The 25,043-nt window shown below is 44.0% G+C and overlaps 1 protein-coding gene across 1 annotated transcript in view; it reads left to right on the top strand.

Annotated features, from left to right (window-relative positions):
• The window catches only part of BMPER (BMP binding endothelial regulator), a gene marked incomplete at its 5' end in the record, with an annotated part of 206,990 nt that overhangs the window by 21,657 nt on the left and 160,290 nt on the right, over positions 1-25,043 (top strand). The window lies entirely within an intron of this gene.

Consider the following 25,043-nt stretch of genomic DNA (forward strand, 5'->3'; position numbering starts at 1 on the left):
GGGCCCAATCCTGTTCAGTGTGCGCCAGCTCAGTGCCGGTGTGCACTGTCACAAGCGTGCCATTAGGCACATTTGCGGGCCCTAGCACCGGAGCTCTGGTGGTCGCACGGACCGCTGGGCAGCAAAGAGATAGGTGGGGGCATGGGAGGCAGCAGGGAGAAGGCGTTTCAGGGGGGAGGTGGACGGAGGGTGGGGTGAGGGTGAGGAGGAGGCGTGCTGGGGAAGGGAGCTGGGCTGGAGGGAGGTGGGACCAGTGGAACTTCACTCCACCTGATCCAGTGCCTCCGTATTGGGCTGGCTGGCTGCCCGACGCAAAGGCTTTTCATTCTACACTGACCTTTGGGTCATTGTAGAATCGAGTAGTCCCATTGCAGGGCTGCTCGGTTTACCCAGGGGAAGTCCCCTTCTCCCGAGGAGGAGGTGGTGGCTGCCTGGAGCTTGTTGAATGCAGCAGCAGCCATTTTTGGGCTGCTATTTTTGGTGCCATTGCAGTCCTGTGCGCCAGGCAACTCAGGATTGGGCTTTAATTTAGTCTAACATGTGTGCTGCTGCTGAGTAGTTTATTATTTGTTTGATGCTCCTGATGAGGGTTTAAAAAAAATGATGTGCTGTTTCATCAGTGTTTTATTTTATCTTATTCCATTTGTAAACTGTTTTGATTTTCACTGATAGAAAAGTGAGATACATGTTTTTCTTCAATATACATTTTAAAAATTGCTACAAAATGGTAGACATTGCCACTTCAGCCCAGCACCTACACAGTCAGCCCATACCTGTTCCAGAGTCAGCACCTAAAGCTAAAATCATTAGTACTCAAAATGACCTTGAAAATTCCTTACATTGGAAAAACACTGTCTCTTTAAAACATACAAGTGGCAGAGACAGAGAGAGGGCATAGCACAGGGCTTTTCAGACTGGAGTGTCATGACGCCCCAGCCTGTGGGCCCTGACCTGTTTCCTCTTAAGGGGCGGGGGCAGCCAGGAGGCAGGGAAGAGGCAGCAGCGCAATCCCCAGGATCACGCCGCTCAGGGGGGCTGCAGGGGATTGGGTGCACTTATAAGAGCCTCCTGCAGCCTCCCTAGGGTGTAGGGAGTTCTGCGTGCCTGTCCGTAGAGCTCCCCGAAGCGTCACAAGTGAAAGTGAAGTGATCGCACTCTGCTTAAACCGGAAGTGGAGTGCAATCGCTCCACTTTCACTTGTGAAGCTTCGGGGAGCCCTACGGACAGCCGCACAGGACTCCGTGCACCCTAGGGAGGCTGCAGGAGGCTCTTATAAGTGCACCCAAGCCCCTGCAGCTCCCCTGAGCGGCGTGATCCTGGGGATCATGCCACTGCCTTGCCCCTCCCCTGCTGCCTCCTCCCCTGCTCCTGCAAGAACTTACCACAACTTTCAAACTCCCTGGGAGTTTGAAAACTGCAGGCTTAGCAGATTCATCCTTCCATCTCAGACTCACTCTTGGGCAAATGCTGACGCAGGGTCCAATCCTATCCAACTTTCCAGCACTGGTGCAGCCGTAATGCAACCCTGAGGTAAGAGAACAAATGTTCCCATACCTTGAGGAGGCCTCTGTGACTGCCTCCCTACCATAGGATGCCGTGCGCACCCCATTGACACAACTGCAATGGTACTGGAAAATTGGATAGGATTTGTTCCTAAGTGGGAAGGCAGGGGAAGTGCCTGCATTATTTAAACTATTAATTTTCTGGGGTTTTTTGTTTGCTGCGTAAGAATGAATTTATGAAAATAAAAAGTGCTCATATGATGCAGGCCAACTGAGAGAGTAGTGGTTTGGGAGTTGGACTTAGGCCTGGACGATCCAGGTTCAAATCCCCATTCAACCATGAAGGTTCCTCGGTGACTTTGGGCCAGTCATTATCTCTCAGCCTCACCTACCTCACGGGATTGTTGTAGGGACAACAGGAGGATATCTCTATGCACAACCATGGAGGCAGTATTTAAAAATATGAAAAAAACTATACCTCAGTCAGCCAGCTGATCACAGTGCTTGCTATTAAGTTAATTCCACGAATCGGGTATCTTATCCTTGTTGCTCTATAAGCACCAGGCAACTTAGCAAAGGCCTTTGAAATGGTCTGAAAGGGTTGGGTTGTGAAAGATACAGTTGCACTCGTTTCCACCAAAGCTATGGGGTGTAAGCTGTACCATGGAGAGTTTATTGGATCAACAGTTATAAACACCCAAAGACTCTACAACAGCAAATCAGTATATTCACATACAATCACATATTCATATTCTCTTTGCTCCTTAAAGCTTCTCAAAGAATTCCTGTTTTTATATCTTTCATTTAAATACAAACCGGGAATTGTACACTTCTTTTCCAATGAATGTGGTGCTTCATACAGAGAAAACATCTGTAGCTGGCTTTCCTCCTGAGTGGATTTTTTCAGCCATGCATAATCTGGTTTCCTGGCATTTGAGGAAGATTAGTTGGATTAGCAAGATGCTTTCTGCTGTCACTACCTATGGAAATGTAACCTCTTAGCAAAGATGGTAATGGCACTTGATATATCACACAGCTTTTATAGCCATCACGAGGTGTAACTGCAAGGACCAATTCTAAAGCAGGTTGTGTTTCAAGTCCCAGAAGGCTTGGTTGAGGCTTGTAAGGATTGCTGGTGGTCGAGGCCAATCCTGCAGATGTGCGTGTGTGTTTTTTTTAACAATGTCCCATTGGTGACCAGAAGTCACTTTGTCAGAATGACAGATGAGTTGTGCATATAACTTTTTCACTATGTTGCTTACTTTGCATGTGATGTCAACTCTGTTTGCCTGTCAAAAGTAGATATTTTTGTTACATCCAGCAGAACCAGTGGGGGAGAAGCAGCAGCAAAGAAAGTAGAATCTGGTTGAATTGCTTCTAGCGAACTACTGTTGAGAATAATAAACTCTGCTCTTTCCTGAATCTGCTTTGAGTGCTTGAGTGCAGGAGAAGGAATGGGGCTCATTTTCCCAAAGTGATTTAGCCCTGCGGGGCTGAGATTTTCACAAAAACACATTATTTTCTTCTCAGACATAATGCAAAACACTTATTCCCATAAGTAAACACATTATGAGTGACATGTATGTGAATGATTGTTTCTAGCAAAGAACATGTGGTACAGGAGCTGATTTAGTGAAGGCTCAACCTTGCGTGTTCCAATTCTAAACAGCTCCTGCAAGATTCAATTTTTAAATGGTTTTAATATGGTCAGAATAATAATCATTGTAGGATAACTGGCCGCTGGTCAGAAGCTAGTGGCTGTCACATTGGAACTTCAATGGTTGGGAGAAGCTAGGACCCAGGGCAACCCGAGCAATCTCTGGATTTCTCAGTCAAGTATAGGCCATACGCATGGGGGGCAGGAGGATCATGACCACTGAACTAGCTTCCTACCTCTGCACAGTCCATTGTCTCTGTATGCATAGAGCCTACAAATACATGGAGTTTGAGATTGTGAATAGCAGCACAGGCCTCTTCCGCTCCACACATAGAGCGTACATGCTTTCCACTAGTGTGAAAAGGACTATCAGGAAGCTGACTAGTTCAAATCCACATTACTAAACTCAGTTTCATTTCCATAGGTTTCAATACATTTTTCTTCTTGGTGATCAGCTAGTCAGTTTCAGTTTCACTAGCCACCAACAATTGGCCATGACCAGTTTGGGAAAACTGGTGTCAACCAATTTAAGATGGATGTTGTGTGAAAATGGGATTTCAGATTAGGAATATTCAAAGTTTACTTAAAAATCGGTAGTCATCCTTAACTATTATTATTCATGCTGTCACTGATTTCATACCTGCTCAGGATTTGGGATATCAGCTCTCTTGCTTATTAGTTTGAAAGCTTCAGTGGAAGCGTTCGGCTGGGGCAAATCCCACTGAAGCAAATGGAACTTTCCCTAGCGTTGGACTTCCATGATGAGCCTGCCACCTATTTTTCCCACTACATCTAGTTAGTGCAGTTGTGGCTTACCCTTGCCTGGGTAGTTGGTTTAATTAAAATTGGTATATATACAGCAGACAAACAACTGATTCAAAGTGATTTAGGGCTCAGTCCTAACCCACTTTACAGCACCGACATAAGGGCAATGCAGTTCCAAGGTAAGGAAACAAATATTCCCTTACATTGAGTAGGCCTCCGTGAGTGCCCCCCAACTGCAGGATGCAGCACATGTCCCTTTGGCACAGCTGTGCCAGTGCTGGAAAGTGGGTTAGGATTTGGTCCTTAGAAGCACACACAGAGCTGTTATCAGCAGTCAAGTATGTGTAAGTTATTTTTTGAGGAAATCTTGGAACAGTAAATTCTCACATGAAGTTGTTTCCTTTAACGCTGTTTTGTTTTAGAGTTGTTTAGTGGTTCTCAATCTTCTCAACTACGTGTCCTTGTGGCTGCACATTGTAGAGCTACCAGAAGCCACTTGCGGGTTTTGTCAAAACTATGACCCACTTCCTTGACCTTGTTGCACCCCAGAATGTCTTGTGGGTAGCATTCTGGGGCATGCATTCTGTGATGCTATAAATGACTTATATTTAGTTATAAGTCGTTTCAATTAAAGTTTCAGTTTCTAAGAACTTATCAACAACTTTAATTGAGGACTTGCTGTATATGTGTGAAGTTTTGCACAAGGAACCTCTGGATTTGGACTAGTATAATATATGCATATATTTCAGTATAAACTGATTTTGAAACAGTTTAGGGATTCTCTGACTACCTGCAGTTCCCAAATTCCAGAGTGGAAGCCATGACATTAAAATGGGTTTAGGTCTTCAGCATAGTTTTGGCTTCAGAGGACTAAAAGAGTACTCCCCCAAAAACTGATGGATATCAGAAATATGTACATACCTGTCAACATCTGAAAACACAAAAGATGTAGATTTAAGTTCCTCTCTTTGACCCATAGTGTAAAAGTGAGGCCAGTAAAATTAGATTAAGTATTTGAAAATTTGGATTTATTGTATCACATTCCTTAGGCATATTATGTGCAAAATGTTATGACTCTTGAAATTGCCTTCTCTTAAGCCTGCACAGAAGTTCTGCACCCTTTTAAAGTCATAATTTGTTTGCAAAGCTGATCTTGCAAAGGTTTCAACTTTATCCAGTTGCTCCATGCTTGCAAATGTTACCTTGCTGATCATCATGGCCAACAGCATGCATCAGGATGTATCAGAGAAAAAATGGAAGTTTGTGACATTTTCGATTTGACTGATCAGAGTAAAAGTATAATGTACAAGCAATGGATTTGACCTAAAGGTTTTAAGGAATTAGGTCAGTTTTAGAACTCAGTAGTATATTGCCTAAAAAGGCAGGCTGGTATGCACCTTGGGTTTTTCATGAAAACTGTCATAGCACATTTACAACTTTGTTTACACAGGTCTGCCTGGGTTATTTTCTCTCTTTTGTAATATTTGCTACTGCATAGCAGAGGCAGGATCACAGAAGAAAATAAAACCAGGGTCAGCCCTTACTCTGGTTGCAAATACATTAAAACAGCAGTGTCTGGCGGCCTCTTGTTTAGATAATTTTTGTAATAGAAAACAGACTCCTACTTTCTTTGGGCTACTATTTTTATTTTCCTCTTTCTTCTCGACCTCTTTGGACAGTTTTTTTTTCACAACTTAGACAAAGGCGAGAAAGAACAGCCTGTCCTTTGCAGCCATTTTTCCATTGCATTTAAATGCGTGGCATTATCTATTTCTAACTTTCAAAATACATTAGTATTGCAAGGTCAGAAGAGAAGGAGAAATTATCAGGAAAGGTAGATAAGAGTGTCGTACTCTCCACAAAACAAACATCGTTTTTAAAAGACTTTTTTCCTCTTTAAAAAAAATCCTAGATAACAAAACTTTAAAAAGAAAGAAAACTTTTTAAGTATTCTCTTTTGCTTCTGGCATGTGTCATATTTTTAAGAATACACTATCATGAGAACACTGTCTTGTGGTGATGTATTGGGGTCATATATCTTGAGAAGATGGTTTCTTTAGAGGATATGGGCAGTAAAAGACATGATTCTGGCCAGACAGATCAGCAGGGGATTTTGCTTCCCCTCTTTCTTTTTCTTTAATCTAACTCTGTTTTTGTGTTATACAGAAGTGAATTTCTTCATGGGATATGACTTGTTGCAAAATAAGCTGGGAGGCCCAGTGGGCTTTGTAAACCCTTTTGAAACTGAACAGCTTCAAGGGTCGCTTTGTTCGGCCTTTTTAGTACAGGCTCTGGCAACAAGGAAGCCCAACAAGGTAATATTTGTCATGGCCCAAATCTCCAGTGTAAAGACCGTCTAAGCAGACCTTTGATATATAGGAGAGCTGGAAAGAAGGGGGGAAATCAGAATCGAGGCAGCCGCAATGGATGGAGTGACAGGATGAAAATGCCATCATTAGAATGAAGAACAGAATTAGCAGCATGAAATTGCAGTAAAATAAAATAATGCAAAGATTTTATTTTGTTGATAAAATAGTGTACTAGAGGAATTTGGTTGTGAGCATTTTAAAAGAATGTCCACATAGCAATAAACTGTTGGGACTTGCAACACTGTTTCTGTGGGTTCAATAGCAACAGTCTAAAACCTAGGGTGCCCTTGTAGGACCCTTATGGTACAGGAGCCAGTCTTCATGACTGGAATACCACAGAGAACATGGAAGTGCCTCAGGGAAAAAGTATGGTTCCCAACCAAGAAAAGGTGCTATTTGGATACAGTGCCAATGGAAAATTACAGCCCAATCCTACGCCTGTCTTCTCAGAAGTAAGTCCCATTACAGTCAATTGGGCTTACTCCCAGGTAAATGGGGATAGGATTGGGCTGTTAGTTATCTGGAGTAAGTATATTAAGAAGATGCTGAGTTTGACCTAGAGCTTGAGATATGCTTGGTAATTATTTTCATGAAGCTGTGCAATTATGAGCCAAACTGGAAAATACAGAATTTAATTATCAAAATTTTTGGATTCCTCAAGGGTTGCTAGGCTTCTCTTATTTTGCATAGAACTGCCTGGGCATTTCTACAGTACCAGCTTAAAATAACTCAGCAGTAATTCTCTCCACACTGTCATGAAAGCTTGAAGATCTGTAGTTCTGTGAAGAGAGCTGGTTCCAAAAATTCTCAGCATCTCCCTCAAACGTTGACTCCTAACATTTTGGGGGAGAAGCCATGACTGTCAACTGTAAATTTATAACCAACATAAGTTTGTAGTGTACATATATTCTCTTAACTTAGTCTGTGGACAAACTAGTTTTCGAGAGTCCCATAGTTCTCCAAGCTATACCCTGGAAAAGTTGAAAGAAACCCTTAGGCTTAGAGGCATGACCAGGACTGTGGCAAAAGATGTGTAAGTTTCAGTGTGATTGTCACAAGCACTGAGTAGCTTCCCTTTTTCAATGCTTGATTTCAAAATTAGTTTTGAATTGGTGTATGAGTCTAGATCAGGGGTGTCCAAACTTTTTGGCAGGAGGGCCACATCAACTCTCTGACACTGTGTTGGGGGCCAGGAAAAAAAAAAGAATTAATTTACATTTCAAATTTGAATAAATTTACATAAATGAATATATTAGAGATGTAACTTATATGAATGAATGAAGGTCTTGCAATAGCTCAAGGACTATAAAAGGCCATGCACAAAGCAAGGCCGGCCTTTCCTTCGCTGCTGCTGCTGCATCACAGATGTGAAACAGCAAGCAGTGGACAGATCCCTTGTCCCACAGCTCACGTGAGAGGTTGAACAGTTGGCCATCACGCTGAGAGCAGTTGCGTCAGGCCAGCACAGGCTCCAGCAAATTTCCAGAGGGCCAGAGGCTCATTGGAGACTGGGGGCTCCCTGAGGGCCAGATTGGGAGTCCTCGAGGGCCATAAGTGGCCCCAGGGCCGGGGTTTGGGCACCCCTGGTCTAGATGAAAGGCAACTGCAATTGGGGATTAGAAAAACTGAGCAAATAAATCCTCCCTGCAGTGGAGCTCCCCCCCACCTTAAAATGTTGACACAGTTATCTGGTTTCTGATGCTGAATCTGGGCTAATCCCATGGTAGAATGTAATCCTAGCCATGTCTACTTAGAAATAAGCTTCATTGAGTTCAATGGAACTTGCTCCCAGGTGTGTCTAAAGATTGTAGCTTTCAGGAGGAAAATTCTTTGCTTCAGTTATTCCATAGATTAAGGCTTGCTTGTCTGTAAACATGTACTTGCAATTGTAAGCCAACAAAGGCAGCTCACTCCATGTACCAATTAAGGACTATTTAGAGTTAAACTACTTTAATGAACTTTCATCCTGTTAACGCATTTGATCTTAGCAGAGAATTGGGTCTTTATCTCCCCCCCCCCCAATTCCGTAGTACCAGAACAGTATCCTGCTGACAGGAAAACTCAGATGTGCAACTGAGCACAGGAGAAAATTTGTTTAAGCATCAGGCACACTGCAGGAAGTGATTGTTTGTCCTTTAGGGAGTGGTGTGAACTACTTATACAATGTGGTGGCGGGATGAAAATTTGCCATGAAATGTAGGGCCTTTGTGCAAGCTCAAACCTTTGCTTTTATTAATGTCTCCTTGGGGCTGAAGTGGAATGCCAAAGGGAGTAATTGATGTTGGCAGAGATCCCTTGTAGACAGATCAGCAACACCACCATTGCTGAGTATCAACAATGTCCTGCTGCTCTGGCTACTGTAGTCCTTTCAACTTGCAAGATGAGGGCCTATTTTGACATAGACCCAGGAGTGCTTTTGGAATGATTCCAGCTGATGTGCAAAAGTGAAAAATGTTGTATCGGAACTAGATGTTCTTAGGGATTTTTATTCCCAAGAAAAGTTCTGTTGTCAGGGATTCTAGCTTTTGTGCCTCCCTAAGCAGAGTGCCACAACTGACAAGTCTCCGCATCTCATCGTTGCACAGCATGCCTTCCACTGGTGATAACACTTGATGCAGATCTTCCTTGGATATCTTCACTTCTTGGGAAGCTTCCATGGAAAAATGAATTTAGAGCGAATTGGAGTACACAGTCATTTTTGTAAGTTTCAACTATGTGATCTATGCATATACAGGACCTGCCATGGCCATCAGTCATACAAATGTTCTATGTGCAGTGTGTGTTGGGGTGGTGGTGACAGGCAGCAAGCCTGGTGATTTTTCCTGCTCCCTTCTGCATTTTTGGGCATACATATGGGGCCCTTTATGAATCTATCCTGATGGTCATGACCTGGAGACAGGGTTGAGCAGTGAGGTGGCTAACATTGCAGACAACACCAAACTTTTCTGAGTGGTGAAGACCAGATGTGATTGTGAGGAGCTCCAGAAGGATCTCTCCAAACTGGCAGAATGGGCAGAAAAATGGCAGATGCGTTTCAATGTCAGTAAGTGTAAAGTCATGCACATTGGGGCAAAAAATCAAAACTTCACATATAGGCTGACGGGTTCTGAGCTGTCTGTGACAGATCAGGAGAGAGACCTCGGGGTGGTGGTGGACAGGTCGATGAAAGTGTTGACCCAATGTGCGGCGGCAGTAAAAAAGGCCAATTCTATGCTTGGGATCATTAGAAAAGGTATTGAGAACAAAACAGCTAATATTATAATGCCGTTGTACAAATCAATGGTAAGGCCACACCTGGAGTATTGTTACCAGTTCTGGTCACATCTCAAAAAGGACATAGTGGAAATGGAAAAGATGCAAAAGAGAGCAACTAAGATGATCACTAGGCTGGGACACCTTCCTTATGAGGAAAGGCTACGGCGTTTGGGCCTCTTCAGCCTAGAAAAGAGATGCCTGAGGGGGGACATGATTGAGACATACAAAATTATGCATGGGAAGAATCAAGTGGATAGAGAGATGCTCTTTATACTCTCACATAACACCAGAACCAGGGGACATCCACTAAAACTGAGTGTTGGGCGGGTTAGGACAGACAAAAGAAAATATTTCTTTACTCAGCGTGTGGTCGGTCTGTGGAGCTCCTTGCAGCAGGATTTGGTGATGGCATCTGGCCTGGACGCCTTTAAAAGGGGATTGGACAAGTTTCCAGAGGAAAAATCCATTACGGGTTACAAGCCATGATGTGTATGTGCAACCTCCTTATTTTAGAAATGGGCTATGTCAGAATGCCAATGCAAGGGAGGGCACCAGGATGCAGGTCTCTTGTTATCTGGTGTGCTCCCTGGGGCATTTGGTGGGCCGCTGTGAGATACAGGAAGCTGGACTAGATGGGACTATGGCCTGATCCAGTGGGACTGTTCTTATGTTTTGTTCTTATGTCATCTTTGCTATGCAGATGTGTGTGGATACAAAAGCGTAGATTACATATTTTTTCCCAGATTTACCAAAGCGGCAGCCCGGTATATATTTAAGAACTACATGATACTAGAAATGCAACACAAAGCTGTTGAAAGCACTTTTTAAAAATAAATATTGGAAGCAAAATTAGCATCTTGAAAATTAGAATCTGCACTAACCGTGCAGTCTGTTTCCCCTCTGCATCTGATAATCAAACTTTAGGCTTGGAACATGGCAAAATCAGATTATTCCAGGGTTCTCTACATATTCCCCAAAGAAAGCATGGCTCCTGTTCCAAGCCACATGCATGTTGAAGAAAACAGATCTCAGAGTGGTAGATCTTTCCCTTTTTTTCTCCGTCCTCCCCTTTTTTTATGCTGAGACGCAATAGGGAATCCTGTAGGAATTTTGGCAGTTGACCTAAAACTGTGGTTTGGAACAGGTCCCATCCTAGGTTTCTGCCAAACATTTTAGATTTTTTTTTCAAATCTTTCTTTTCATGTTGGCATTTTATTGTACTGTACCATATGAATTAAGGATTTTTAGTCCTGATATGATTTGTCATTATAATGGGGTTTTTATACACAGAACTGTTTGATGGTAGGTAAACTATAGGCCATGCTTTGGGGATGAATAAATTATTGTTGAGGTGGGATTCTGGAGCAGGCAACACTGAAGTCAAACCTCTGTCTGGTTTGTCTTCCTTGTGAATGAGTTGACATAAACTTTATTTTCCCAGAAAAGGGAATTTCAGTTCAGTAGTAACGTTTGTGGTAGATGAAAGAAATGGACTGTTACAATAACTTTTCACTGCTGTTTATGTAAAAGCCAGTTGCTTCAATCCTTTTGTTGCATTCTAGTTTTGTACGTTAGTGTAATCAAGAAGTTAAACTCAGGGTGAGGCTTGGCCAGTAGGAGTGAGAATAGAACTCAGAGGCCTCATTGATAGAACAGTTAGGTTGAATACAGCTCACCACTTATTAAAACATCTGTGGTAGTTCTCTCTGCATGTTCATGTACAATTTGAACTGCAATTGTTAACCTATAACCCACACGGGTAGGGTAGGGTAGGGTACTACCTACTTCTAAGTGCGCTTGTCCATAACCTGTGTTGCTGTTTTGGACTTTAATGTTCCATTTTAGCTGTTGCTGTTACAGTTGTTTTAGTTCTTTAATGTTTAGGGAAGTTTCTTCCAGGAGGTGTTTTAAGGCACGGGGAGGCCCGCAGCCCTCTCCATTGGCCTCCTTGTGACTCAGAACACCTCCCAGATGCGACTGGAAGTCATGGACACAAACACAAGTTGCTTTCAATCACAGACATGACCTGAAAGTTTTGTCTGGTTGCATCTGGGTGGTGTTCTGAGGCATGTGGAGACTAATGGAATGGGCTGCGGGTCCAGTGCGACCTCTGGGGGACCTGGCACCAAGTTAGTAATTGTGATATGGTGACCCTGTTCCACCGGGACTCCAGCATCCACAGATGTCAGTATCTGCGGGGGGGGGGGGGGAGGTCTTGGAACCAATCCCAGGAGATACTGAGTGCCCAACTCTATATAAAATAAATTTCTAAAAAAAAAAGTCAGTGGGCTGCAATTTGGCAAGCTGGCTGGGAAGGGGCAAAACTTGCTTTCCCCTGAGTGAAGTGGTCAGCAGAATCAAAGGGCAGGCTAAATACCCCAGAAACCTTGGTCAGCCCATCTATGAAGTGTATGATGCTGTTTGCAACAGCAGCAGATGCGGGGAGGATGAACAGATGCCTGCTGCATCCGTCTAGTCCACCACGGATGGAGCCAACTTCCTTACCTGTCCCTTCCTCTACTTGGGCTTTTTCAGTGAAGCAGGAAATACTGGGATTGGTCTTGGCATGCTCTGCATTTCCTACTTTGTTTAGAGCAGTGGTCTTCAACCCTTTTCATGCCCTTTCCACACTCTCAATAAATAAAGAATAAATAAATAATGAGACTGGGGACGCATTGTCAATCCCGTTCCCTTCATCCTTCCACCCTGCTCCCGTTACTGCCCACCCCCACCCATCGTTTTCTCCCACGAGTCTTCACAGCAACCCTGTGAGGTAGAAGCATGAGCAGGGCTGGCCTTAGGAGCTGCAGGGCAAGACAGTGAGAAAAGGCTGGGCAGGGATTTGCTGTGCTGATGAACTCAGTTTTGGTGAAGCAGTACCATTATTGGTTTGGATTCAAGACCTCTCTTGCACAGGTTTGGAAAGGTTGCCATGACCCCCCAAATGAGACTTTGTGACCCCATTGGGGTTGCAACCCATAGATTGAAGAATACTGGTTTAGAGAGTCCATGCAGAGGAAGGAGAGAGATTGCTGTGTTCTGATCTTCGGAGTGGAGCAATCTGCTCTGTTGCCTTCTCACCTTTACTGAGCACTTTAAGGAACAAGGTGAAGAAGAGAAGGGGCCAGATCATTGTGCACTGAGGACTGAAACACCAAAATCTCGTGCCTTCCTCTGGCACAGGGTCTTTAAATGAAGCAGGAAAAGAGGAGTGCAGTAGAATCTCTCCTAGTACACTCTTCATTTCTTCCTTTGCTTATAGAGCCCTTGTGGAGGAAGTCAGATAAGGTGTGTGTGAGTTTGGGGGGTAGCAGCAGTGCAGAGGGTGGCACTGTTGGGCTGGGAGCCCACTAGCTTCAGCCAGCCCTGCCAGTAGCATCCCTGAGTACGCACCTTTATTTTCTATCATGTAAATGAATTGCTGCCACCCACACATACATGGAGAAAAAAAAGTGCTGCCCTTGGGGGTATGCTTGGTGCGGGTAATCTTGCTCTCACCTTAATACCAACTATAACTGAACCTTCACTGAAAAGGATGTCATGGGGATGTAATGTGTTTCTGTGAACACAGATATGTGTTATGCCCTTTCTTGTCCTTGCAATGTGTGGGCCTTCTCATGCACCCCTTGTCTCATAATAAACTTTTGCTAGTATTACATAATGGACTGTTGGTTTTGATCCTCCCCTTTCTCTGACTGATTCTCTGTTAGAAAATGAAATGTTCATAACCCTTTTAACTCCTGAAAGTGAAGGGCCAGCGAGAGATGGCTGACAAACAGCGCAGTTTCTGTGAAGTTAATTTGGTCGGCTGAAACTTCACACAGGGTTTAGGGATGGAATGAAGGTGGGAGGCTGAGTGCTCTTGGCCAGAATGCTCCTGGTTGGAATAGTAGAGATGGGGGTGGGGTGGGGGGAGGAAACTGAGATGAAAGGCAAAGAAGAAGGGCAACTTGAAGCAGCCTCAAAAAGCTGAGGGCTGTTAGGAAAAAAATGTTAACAATCATGGAAAAGAGAAGACTGCTGTTGAGAAAACATGGTTTTACAAGTCAACTGAGGCAGTATTGGGACATTGGCTCATGAAGATGAGGAGTTAAAGTAGCAATGAATCCAGCATGGAGCAAGGCTGAGGGCTGTACTTGGTGATTTGCAACAGTACCCCACATATTGACTCTCCTGTGTTTCACTGAATTCATTATTTTTAAGCAAAACTCAGATTCCAAGAGGAACCCTGAATTTCTGGCCAAGTAGTCACAAGGGGATTTGTTCTGTGTCACTATCACATTTAGAAACGCCGTCCTAGTATTCCTCACCACCACCCCAAAAGAACACAAACATCCGGTAAGTGATCTTGCAAATGCCCTAATGAAAAAGAACTGGTCATACTTAACTGTACAGTAGCATTGTATGCTGTGTGCTCAGCTTCCAGTAACTACTAATGTCCTTGAGCAGGAGAACTTCCTAGTATGCTCACTTTTTAAAAAAATCCTGTCCCTGGCCTAGTATTTATGGTCTTTCTTTGTGTTTATGCATGAAAATGAAATTAAAAAAAATTCCAGATGTGAATCTGTAAACCATCTGTTTAAAATAACTGTTCTGCATGAATATAATTACATATTATTTATTATGAATCTTGGGATCCTATTATGGATTTTCCCTGACTCCTAGGTTTATGATTTATAAAATGGTTTCTGTATTTATGAGCAATTGCTTCTTCTATACTCACAGATGCCAAAGTACATGTCCATCCTTTTTTAACAAGAGGGGGAGAAAATCCTCTCCTCCTTGCCTTATAAAATGTTGGCTCCCGAACCTTGCAGTCTGAGTGGTTTGTGTTTTTGAAGTTTCTGTGAAGCTTTCAACAACTTCTGAAATGCATTGTCAACAGTCTACTACATTGAGATTTGGCAGTACAGCTAATAGCAGTTCTAGCTATTAGCTTCATTAAACATATAATTGGGGGAAGTACCGAAATGTTGTGTCTTATGGATAAAGGTAAAATGTATTTGGAAAAAAAGGACTCTTCGGTTAAAGCCCATTTGACCTAATCACTCCCCTTCTCCATGTTCTCCCCACCACTTCAAAACAAAGGGAGGAAGAAGATAGAATTGAATAGGCTGGTGGCACAAGTTAAGAGTGAAATTTTGAGAGACAGATTAGAACAAAAATCAAAAGAATAAATCCTTGTTTGATGAGGTTTTATCTCCTTATCCTTTCGATATAGAGTGCCTTGGAGACCTGTCTTTTATAATGCCAGACTACAATAGACAAAACAGTGATTTGCCAACGCTGCTGAATCTGAGTGGGGGACAGAAGTGGTGGTGGTGCAGAGGAGGGGGGGATGATATACACAGAGCTGTCATTTTCTTCCGCATCATGTTTTAGTGGTCATGACATTTCTGAAGATATAGCCTACATGGTATGAATCATGTTAGACCATAACACTTTTCAAAGGATATTCTGGAATGGTTTAAGGGCCATATCTAGCTGGAGCAGAAAGCAGGCACAACTCCAAAGGTTTCAATGGAATTACACATGCTTATTTTAAGAGATGAATATTCAGCAGATCTTTTGAAGTATAGAATAGGTAATTCAATATCTTCCTTGAGCCAACAGAGTGTTGGCAGAGAATCATTCAAGTTTTTAGCTTGTATAGACCTCTTCATCAGTCAGACTAGAAAGGTAGAAGGTAAGTTTTTTTTTTTTTTAGTTGTTTGTAAAGGAAAACTCCATTGCAGAATAAATGTTTACCAATCATTTTGCCTGGATAGGGGCAATAATACATATGAATTAGGATCACAGTGTTGTCCATGGGCTATTGAACTAAAACATTACACAGGGCTACACACATTTTGCTGACTTAAAAATTAGACCTATTCTTACGTATATTTGGGGTGCTGAATCCAAAAATGGCATTGGTTTTGCCCGATTGGCTCCAGTTTTGGGGGTATAGCATAGCCACCTCATATGCTGATTCAAATAGCTTCCTCATAAGGAAGCTCCTGAGCAGCCGAGTCCTAAAGATGGCACTGACACCACATGCAGCAATGCCAAAGCAGCTATGGCTACATCCTGCTGCCTTGTAGCAACTGCCGGAAGTCTCCTTGGGGGAGGGGACTTTTGTTCCCTTCCACTGGGTGAAGTCCCAGGCCCCCCAAAAGGGACTTCTCCTCAAGACTGTGCCAGCTATTTTGCTAGCGCAGAATTGAGAGGCTCCATGTTGGGCCTTCTAGCTTCACACGAAGTTCAGGATCTGGCTGAGCAGAGCTCTGACAGTCCTACCCCCTCCAAAGCTGGTTCCTTCACCCACCCTGTCCTCCCCCACCCCATTCCGCCCACTCCCTGCCTCCCCCCCACCCCGAAACTACTTACAACTGGCTGGAGCACTGGCCAGCCTTCCGAGCTGTGCTGAGGCTCAGCAGTGACTGGTGGTGGCCTAGTGCCAACGGCTGCAGATATGCCTTACGGCACAATTGCAACACCCAGCACTGGCGGTATGCTCATACCACTGGCACTAAAGAGCTCAGGATTGGGCTCTTAATCAGCATATAAGGTGGTTATACTGTATCCCTAAAATTAGAGCCATTTGGGCAAAACCAATGCCATTTTCAATATCAGCACCCCCAAAGTATCCTAAATTTATTCAAACATTCTTGGCAAATGAAAACAAGGTGTGTTTTTTTTGTTTTTTTGTTTGGTAGGCTTGTGTAATTTTCCTAGTGATGGATGTTCAATGCAGTAGTTATAGACCATTCTCAATTTTAAGTGGCTTTTGGCCCAATCTTATTCCCCACCATATCCTGTTATGCAGCTGCTGACAGTATGTGTGTATTGCATGCTATTGGTGGGGGGGGGGGCAGTGAGAGGTAAGTAAAAATCTACTTAAACTCCTAGTAGGCCATCTAATTGCCTTTGGGTCTCCTTGGACCCACAGCAGCTATTTGATAGGATTGAGTTGTGAAATTTGCATCTGCAACCAAAAGAGAGAGGTTGTGGATTGCCTGTCATTTAGGTAGGATGAGACCCTGATGGTAGTGGCTGATCAGTTACAGTAAGGCTTGAGGTATGTTTTGTTTGAGAAGTGGACTTTAAAGAGAGACTTGAAGGCAAGAAGAGAGGAAGGGAGACAAAGCATGGGGATTCAAGAGGGAAAAAGAGGCATAGAAGGAGCCATAGGGCTTTTGTTCTGTTTTTTTTTTTTAATGCAGGGGTGGGCAAACGTTCAACTTTAGGGTTCCTGGACCTTTAACAATTGTGAAGGAGAATGGCCATTTCAGGCCTAAAAACGCAACTTCCTGTTTCCTGAGGGACACCAGAAATGACATTTTTATGCCATATAAGGCATTCTGAGGCCTGGGGAAGCCGTTGGAGGGCCCCCTGTGAATGCTGAAATTCACGGTTAATCAAATCTTGGTTCCTTAAGCCCTCTGAAGGGGCAGAGCTCCGGTCTTCAGAATGCTTCTCCCAGCCTTAGAATCCCTTAAAAGGCATTAAAACGTCACTTCCAAGAAACCAAAAGTTGCATTTTTCAGCCTGAAATAACTGTTCTGAAGCCTGCAGAAGCAGCAGGTGGACAAGTGCTGCCTCTGTGGACTTCAGAAAACCCTACAGAGGTGACTGGAGCACAGCTTCAGTCGCCTCTGGAGGGTTCAGGTGCGGCCAAGTCTGGCTTCACGTGGGTCCGGGAGACCCGTGTTGAACCATATCCGTGGATACAAAATCTGCAGATATGGAGGCTCCACCTGTATATTTTTAATTGGAACTTGTGATTCATACCCCAGGCTAGCGCAATGGTCATGCAGAATGTCATTCTGCAGTTGTTACGAGCTGCTGTTGGATACTCTGACATCACACAGCTCCACTCACCTTCCATTGCCTAGGCAATTTTGTGAACTTTATTTGAAGTTTTATTTCTTCTTCTTTGGAGGTTGAATAATTCCCTTCAAGAATGTAGGAGTTCATTTCTTCCAAAAATGAAAGATGGGAGGGGGAGGAAACACAGAAGCAAGTTTGCTTCCTCTTTCCATAACAGTGTTATTTAGATCTTAAGAGAACTGTGCACCCCGTTTCTCTATTACTATGTTACACATCTGCCCAACATTTTTAGAAGTGGCATGTAGGAACAAGGGACTTAACAGTCAACTCTAGCTTCCATTCTTTACATGTGGTGAATGGGATATAGCTTTGCTGGTTCAGGAATGGGTCCTAACACAAGCACAGCATTAAGGAAAATATCCAGGGTTGTCACGGAATGTTTATATTCCAAATGGGGAATAAAAACAAAACCTCAGGAACTGCTCTTTAGTGGCAACTATACAGTTGCTTTTCTTTTCCAAATTCCTCTCTATGATATCCCCCACTCTGCCAAAGTAGAAATGAGTGTTGAGGCCACAATGTGAACCTCTCTTTGTTAAAATTGAAACAGATTATTGCCTCAATCCAGTAAGGGCAAATGACCACATTTTGGTCTCTGGAAATTGTTTTTGAACTAGTCCCACATGCCTAAAAGGATGTCATATGCCAGTGCTTTCCAAATCTTCTGGCACTTCTGTATGCCTAAGAGTTTTGTAAGTATGTATAAAAGGTACAGGGTAAAGTCTCCCCTAAACAGCACAACATACACTGATGATTAGGTTGCTATATGGGCTACAGTGGTTCTCAAGCTTTTAGCACGAGGACCCACTTTTTAGAATGAGAATCTGTCCGGACCCACTGGAAGTGAAGTCATGACTGGAAGTTACATCATCACACAGGAAATTTTCAATAATTGTAGGCTGCAATCCTACTCACACTTACCCAGGAGTAAGACCCATTTACTATCACTGTTAAAAGCATATACAGAGTAACCTCGCCCCTTAAGGGGGCAGAGGCCAGGGCCCTCAGACTGGGGTGTTGCGATGCTCCAGTTTGAAAAGCTCTGGTCTAGGGTTTTGTCTAACTCTAGCCTATACGTGTTCACACAGTTTGTGTATGTATACAGGTATATGGCTCGTGACTGATTCCTTAATCAGTTGGATCATGGGTTCAGGTTATTGTGCAACGGAAGTGGAAATCAGATTCTGGTCTTTCACTTCATGATGGTTTCCATTTGTACAGTATTGGTTTTGTTTGAGTTCTGTAATAGATGGGTGAGAGAGATGAAGAAGGATAACTGCCAGTATTTCAAACTACATGGAAGTATTCCTCAAGAGCACCTTCATCTCTGACCAACTCTTGGCTTCCTGATACTGGGCTACTATCATTAATGAAGAATTAAATGAACCAGATGAGACAAATGCATCTGTGTAGAAAATACTGGGAGTAACTCTTTGTGTGTGTGTGTGTGTGTGTGTGTGTGTGTGTGTGTGTGCTAGTGCTGCTTTAGAGCCCAATCCTGGGCTCAGTGCCTTGGCTTCGTGCTGCTGCACACTGTCACAAATGTGCCGTAAGGCACGTTTGCGGGCCTCACTGCTGGGCTACCACCCATGCTAGCCCAGTACCGGATGGTGCTGGGCTAGTGCAGGGCTAGTGCGGTGTGGGCGCCCAGCCTCCACCGCTTGGTGGTCTCATGGACCGCCGAGCTGCAGCACGGTAAGCAGGGGCAGGGAGGGGGGCGGGGAGGAGACGTTTCAGGGAGGGGGGTGGTCCGCGGGGGTGGAGAGAGGGCGGGAGGTAGGCATGACGGGGCGGGGAGGGGGCTGGCGGGAGGCGTGCAGGGGGAGGGGGGAGGGAGGGAGGGAGGGAGGCGGGTCTGTGGAGCTCTGCTCCACCAGATCCAAGGCGTTCGTGTAGGGCTCGGCATCCTACACGAACGCCTTTAATTTACCACCGACCTTTTGGTCGGCGGTAAAGTGAGTAACCCCATTGTGGGGCTGCTTCCCTTACCTGGCAGAAGGGGATGAAAGTTCCCTTCTCCTGAGGTGCCATCTGTGGTAGCCCGAGGTGCATAGAATCCAGCGGCAGCCGCTCTTGGTGCCGCCGAGGCTGGGCGCCCTGGGCAGCTCAGGATTGGACTGTTAGTTGTTGCGAAGTGTGAAAAAGAACCCAGGTTGAAATGATCTTAAAATACAGTGCTTTAGTACAGTGGTTCAAAAACCTTTTAAAATGACACTCTTATCGGGACTCACCTGAGTGTACCCCCCCAAAAAGGAAAGAAATAATATTTTTATTTATTTACTTGTAAGTAATAATTTATTTGCTTTTTTTTAATTATAAAAACGCAGTCCATTTCTCATCATGAAGCAGCCTTAATGAACAGTGAATTCTCACCTTCTTTTCTCACTTTCTCACCAGAAAATTTTTTTAAAAGTCTGTTTTTTAAAAAAAATTATTTATCTTCTGAGGCACATTTATCTCACTATATTTACAAAGGCTTCCAAACTGCAGGAGCTCAGCTCCTTGCAAATCCCAGGAGCTGAGCTCTTTGCAGGACAATTAGCAGTTGTCTTGCAAACTCCAGAAGCTGAGTTTTTTTGCAAGGTAGTTAGCAGCTATCTGATTTTTGAATAGCCTCAGGGCTTGAGGCAATGAGTTATCTGGTATTGCCATTACCTATGGAGGTTCTGCCCTTCACAACTCACCAAAAATCAGATTGTGACCCTCAGTTTGGAAACCACTGCTTTATTGCAATTTAGTAGTCAGTGAATATCTCTAAGAGTGAACCTTTGGAGCTAGAGGTGCCTTTCTTGGGAGTTTACTTTCGTGCAAGAGAAAGCAGAATTTGGCCCTGATGTTACAGAGTCAGTTTCACATAGTATGCGATGCCTGCATTGAGCCAATTCAGAATTGCAACAGAGAAGCAGTAGAGATGAGCAGCTGTTCAGGTAACCCAGATTTATGGCTAAGTATTTGCAACTGTAGAGTAGTGTGAAAACAGCCAGAAGAACACATGAGTGAATCATTTTGACAATAGGCAGTATTCTGACAGCAGCTGATCCTCCATCTGAGAACTCAAATTCTTCCTGCTCATACTTTACAGTCACTGCAGTTGAAATAATTGCAGATTTGGCCTGGTGAAGGATAATGAATCATATGTTATAACAAAATAGACACGAACTTGCAGAAGACAGAATGTGAGAGTTGGGAGGGTATTTTTCCCCCTTTAAACAAGCTCAAGAGGCTCACATATAGCAAAAAATTTAAGCTATCTTTCAAAAGTACCTTGGCTCTGGCTGTAGGAAACAAAGAAATGAAGAGCATAGCCTCTCTGTGACTCAGTTTTATGATTGACATTTTTCTTTACCCTTTGATTTTCCCCCTTTTGGGGTTCTCTAATTAGGCCATACGATCTACTTAGGTGGACAGTGGCATCTGGTAAATGGGATTCTGTGTCATGTAATGGACCAAACCAGTAATTATAGGTGGGACTTGCTGCAGAGAGGGCCCTCTGCTGTGTTTACAGAAGGAATTTCCAGTAGTAAAGTTTTATTTCCGAAAAAGAAGTGGTGCAGGGCTAGGTGGAAGCTAAGCAGCTAGGGAAGCTTAAAAATTGTGGTTTGCTGTTTTTACTATTTATTAGCAGACTTGCTGCCATCACTTGCCTTTGACACCCAGATTTCATTACTGGCAGCAAGCTAAATAATGTAATTTAAACTATTTTCAAGATTTATATTGTGGCATTAAAATATATTTGTCATAGATTTTCATAGATTACGGTAGGAGCGTGTCACATTTTGTGCTCTGAGGGCAATACAGAACATGATATCATTGTCTTGGGAGGCGGGGGGCTAAGCTAATTTACAGATTTTAATTTAAAAATAATGTGGCTCCAGAGAGCTGCTGCAAAAGAGGACAACCAAAATGGTCAGAGGGCTGGAGTGTCTTCAAGGAAAAGTGACAACATTTAGGACTTTTTAGCTTGGGGGAAAAAAGGTGATGGGGAAGGGGGATATGTTTGCTACTTATGAAATGATGTATGGTGTGGAGAGAATGTTTTTCTTCCTCTCACACCACACTAAGACTAGGGATAATCCAATAAAACTGATTAGTGGAAGATTTAAGGTGGAAAAAATGGAGCACTTTTCTTTCACTGCTCATGATTAACCTGTGGAATTCACCAGCACATGATGTGCTGATGGCCACTAGCTTAGAAGGCATTTAAGAGGATTGGACAAAGTCTGTCAATGGCTGCTAGTCATGATGCTTTGCACCACCTCCAGATTCATCTGCAGTATGCATCTGAGTAGCAATTGTAGGGGAGCAACGGTGGGGAAGAAGTACGCATTCTTCCTTTGCGCCTAGTCTTCCCAGAGGTAGCAGGAAGGCCACTTTGGAAACCAGTGTGTTGCATTAGATGGCCTTTGGCCTGATCCAGCCACACTTTTCTTATGTTCCTGTGAATCAAAGAGGCTAAGCTGTGAGGTCTCCTGTTCAAATCTTGCTTCATCCCAAGACACCCTAGGTGCTTTACAAGCTACTTGTTCTCTCAACCTCAGCCCACCACCTGCAATATGGAGATAATTATACTCACCTACTTTACAGGGCGGTTGTAAGCATTACTGAGAATGACTATGAAATACTACATTATTACTATTTTAAGTTGATTGGACACTGTTGTGGAATAAGCCTGTTACTTTGATAGTTTTTGATGAGGTTCTTTAATCACACTGGCAGCCCAGGCCTGGTGCATTTTTATATTTGAGTTTGCTTTAAAAGGAAACCTCAAACTTGAAGAGTAATTCTGCAATAGAATATGATGTTGTCATCATGACTCCTGCCCCCATCCCACAGGAGGAGTTTCACATCCTGATGATGGGTCTATGGCATTATTACAGGACTCCAAAGAAGAGAGATATATTCCACTAATTTATGTAAAGCAAAACAAAATCCCATAGGGATGGCTAACACAGAGTAGGATGTTTTCACCTCAGAGTGCAATCCTAAGCCCTGGGTTAGGCCGGCGCAAGTCACTTGCGACAACTGGAGGGTGTCACAAACGTGCCATAAGGAACGTTTGCGCTGACTTAGGAGTCAGAAAGGCCAGTACAAGGAGTTGTGCTGGCCTCCCCACACTGGATCCAGGCCTGGCAGGGTAAGTTTGTGTTGGCTGAGCTCAGCTGACACAGGGGTCTGGAGGGGCATGGGGAGGGGGCATTTTGGAGCTGGGAAGGGTGGACAGCAGGTGTTCCCAGGAGTGGGCAGGGAGCAGGAGGCAGGGCCAGGATCCGGCAGTTATGCCGAATTCTGAACCAGTTCCCAAGCAGCAAGGCGCGGCCCCTGGCTGATCCGTTCTGCTTGGATCTGCGCCACCTTATCAGGTGGCACAGATCTGAGTGGACCCATTGGTGCCACTGCAGTGCAACATGGGGTAAGAGGAAAGATTTCCCTTGCTTTGGGTTGTGCTGCTTTTGGCCCTAAGCTTGTGCTGGATGCAGAGCAGGCCTGCTGGCCTGCCTTCTCCAGCGCAAGTTAGGAATGGGCCTCAGGTCTCATAAAGAGTTCCATTGCCCAGAAATTCTTTCACTCTGATAGTTCCTGAGTCAGATTAGGTGGTTCTCAGCCTGTCCACGCCTTAAGGGGAGTGGAGGGATTGCAGAGCCCAGCTAACTTTTTTGACTTGATGGGCTCCAGGGTCCTTTTTAGCAGGCTGTCTCTTGTCTCTAGGGCAGTGTTTCTCAAACTGTGGGTCAGGACCCACTAGGTGGGTAGCGAGCCAATTTCAGATGGGTCCCCATTCATTTCAATATTTTATTTTTAATATATTAGACTTGATGCTACCATGGTATGTGACTGCATTTGGGGAAATGTTACAGACCAGACTACTCTGTATATTCTTTTAACAATGATAGTAAATGGAACTTACTCTTGAGTAAGTTCAGGTAGGATTGCAGTCTAGGATTGTTAAAAATTTTCCTGCTTGATGATGTCACTTTCGGTCGTGACATCACTTTCAGTGGGTCCTGACAGATTCTCATTCTGAAAAGTGGGTCCCGGTGCTAAATGTGTGAGAACCACTGGGAATGCCCATAAAGAGGGAAGCCCCTCAGTTCTCCTGCCTAGGATGTGACTGCTCCACCTCACTCCCTTTTGGGTGGATCAGGAAAAAACCCTATTAATCTAGGCTCCCTTCTGGCAGTATTCTACATGTCTATGTATTCTACATGTCATGTGCTATGCTCCTAGATTGCACACCTTTCCTTCCCAAGACTTCTCCCTTCTGTCCTCCTTCTCAGGTCCTTTTGTTCTTCTTCCTTTGTTTCCTTTTTGCTGATTCTTCTTTCACCTCCTCCCCCTTTCCCTCCTCTCCTCCCTCCTTCTTTTCTCCCTATCTTCCTTCCTTTCATCCCCTTTTTAAGGACAGATACCAGTGCTGAGCTCTCATCAGCTCCTGCTGACAAACAGTTGGGGCACTATCAATCCCAACTGCGTAGGAGGTGCCTAGCAATGATATTATTGTCAAGCATCTCCAGGACCATTCTGAGCAAAAGTTTGGCGCTTGTCGTTCATGGTGCTTCACAGTTACTTACAGTTCAGTTTTAGTTCCATATCAGTTATGGACCCTAACTCATTAAAATAAAATTGGTGCATCAAACAAAATAATTAGCATGCATAAAATCATAATGTGAGAACAATAAAAAGCAGCAAATTAGTCGACTAGTAAATTGTTTCATTGATTTCAGTGGTGCTTAATCAGGATTCACTTTCTTAGGCTTCTTTAATCTTTTTCTTTCCATCTTTAAAAAGACCCCAAAAACTATATCATTCATCCTAGCTTTGTTGTTCATTCAGGCCTTCCCTGGAGCAGTATGGAATAGAGCATGGGTTTTCAAACTGGGGTGTTGTGATGCCCCAGCCTGAGGGCCCTGATCTCTGCCCCCTTAGAGATTGGGGGCAGCGAGGCGGAGGCAGGGAGGAGGCAGCAACGCGATCCCCAGGATTGTGTTGCTCAGGGGACTACAGGTGCTTGGCTGTACTTACCAGAGCCTCCTGCAGTCTCCTTGGAATGCAGGGAGCCCTGCACGACCGTCTGCAGGGTTCCTGAACGCTTAAGAAGTGAAAGTGGAGTGATTGAGCTCCACTTCTGGTTTTGCGGAGGTGGGGTGCAATCGCTCCACTTTTGCTTTTGAAGCTTTGGGGAGCTCTGCAGAAGGTCACGCAGGGCTCGCTGCGCCCTTGGGAGGCTGCAGGAAGCTCTGGTAAGTACAGCCAAGCCCCTGCAGCTCCCTGAGTGATGCAATCCTAGGGATTGCGCCGCTGTCTTCCCCCTGCAAGAACTTTGAGCGGCTCATACTCTCCCTGAGAGTTTGAAAACTGCTGAAAGACGACGGTAAGGAAGGGACTCCCATTCTGCTGTAGCAATGAGATGGAAGAATATACAAAGTGCTTAAAAATAAGGAACCCAACTTAGACAAAGTTGAACTTTTTTAAAAAAATAGGGATATTAATTGTGTGCTTGATTCTGTACTGTTGAAATCAATAAGGGCTTGCAAATATTTAATGTTGGTTGCTTTGTAGTTTTAGTATTGTGTGGTTTTTAAAAAAATTTCTTTCAAAGAATGAAGTTCATTCAAGCCATCTTTG

The sequence above is a fragment of the Tiliqua scincoides genome, chromosome 5, assembly GCF_035046505.1.
Source record: "Tiliqua scincoides isolate rTilSci1 chromosome 5, rTilSci1.hap2, whole genome shotgun sequence".
Taxonomy (NCBI): domain Eukaryota; kingdom Metazoa; phylum Chordata; class Lepidosauria; order Squamata; family Scincidae; genus Tiliqua; species Tiliqua scincoides.